A 1,605-nucleotide genomic window follows, 5' to 3' on the forward strand; every position below is an offset into this window, starting at 1 on the left:
CACCCCGTATTTTTTTTGCGGGGGGGGGGGGGGGGAACACATTTGAGAGGCACAGATCTCCGGGGCCCCAAGGCTGCGCTGTCTTGGCGGGCCCCAACAGTGATGCAGTTCCAAGAACACAAAACAAGAAATGACAATAATTTGGGCAACCGTAAACAGATCAAGGGAGCACATTCGGGGTTCAGATCTACGAGAGACAAGTCTACCATTCACGGCAGACATAGGGCACATGAATGTTGATCTTCGGAGGCCACACAACAGTCGTGAGTGGAACTACAACCCAAGCAAGAAAGCAATTTAGGTTTCTGGCAGTCAGGAAGTGTAGGGAGACGACGCTTCCGACACAACGGCCCGTCCTATTAGGATTATGGCTTTCCACCAATATCTCTAAACCAGGAGGTGGGCAAATTAATCTGGAATTCAGGAGCCGGTCTGGCCAATCCAGGAGCCAGCAGGATTTTATTTTAGGGGCCAGCTCCATTGACAACAACCAGAGAAAACCTCAAAAGTTAGGTGCCAGCTGTCATTTATAAGGAGCACTGGCGACCTGGCTCCTGAGATTTGTCCAGCCTTGCTCTAAACTTCCGTTCTCTTCTTTCACAATATAAAAACAAACATTTAAGTAATAATTGTTGTGGATCGTTACTATGTATCGGTTATTGATAATAAAAACAAAAAACATGGACACCCCAGGACTTCCTGGTCCCTTTGTCAGCGTTGCTGTCTCAACACTTTTTTTTGGTGGGGGGGGGTGGGGGTGGGGGTTGTCGCTACTTATTAAAAAGTATTATACATTCTATAAATTATACTACTTTGGTTACTTGTAGTAAACTTTCTACAACTACAGATTCATAAACAAGATAACCTTTACTTCTGTGAGCACACATATGGTTACATTTGGAGTAGTGAGGATCGCAGACTTTTCCAGGTGTACAGCAACAAAGCACAACGTTTTACTAAGATTGACGTTTTGTTGGGCCGCAGAGTGGAGCTATATTCATATATCTTATGTTTATTTGTGTATGTGTGTCCTACAGGCAAGGATCCTGCTCTGATTCTATGCAACTGTTTAGACGTGCAATTAAAATGTGTTGTATGTTATTATTTAGCATTGTTATTACCACTCCGTACACTGCCATAGGGGGAAAATGACACCATATATAAAATCATCAATGTTGGGATCATCCCTGGCCTAAAAAAATGACAGGTGATGGCCAAACATCTCAGGCAGTGGAAACACTTGATCTCGGACACTTTAGTATAGTCTGCTAGAAACATTGTATAGAGAAGAGAGAGAGAGAGCGAAGAGACAAAAGTAAAAAGAGTAAAAAGAGAGAGAGAAAAAAGTAAAAAAAAAAAAAAAAGGGAGTAGTAAGAAGTAAAAGAGAGTAGAGAGAGAGAGAGAAGTAAAAGAGAGAAAAGAGTAGTGAGAGAGGTAAAAAAGAGAGTAGTAAGAGAAGAGAGAGACAAGGAAAGAGAGTAGTAAGAGAAGAGAGGCATAGGTAAAAGAGAGAAGAGAAGTAAAGAGAGAAAAGGAGTAAAAATAGGAGAGGGGGAGAGAGAGAGAGAGAGAGAGAGAGAGAGAGAGAGAGATAGAGAGAGAGA

General features: G+C 42.4%; 1 protein-coding gene across 1 annotated transcript in view; it reads right to left on the bottom strand.

Moving 5' to 3' along the window:
- Positions 1–1,605, bottom strand: part of LRIG1 (leucine rich repeats and immunoglobulin like domains 1) — a 97,604-nt gene that overhangs the window by 94,796 nt on the left and 1,203 nt on the right. The window lies entirely within an intron of this gene.

This window comes from Nanorana parkeri, unplaced genomic scaffold (genome assembly GCF_000935625.1).
Source record: "Nanorana parkeri isolate BGI_ZX_2015 unplaced genomic scaffold, ASM93562v1 scaffold9, whole genome shotgun sequence".
Taxonomy (NCBI): Eukaryota; Metazoa; Chordata; class Amphibia; order Anura; family Dicroglossidae; genus Nanorana; species Nanorana parkeri.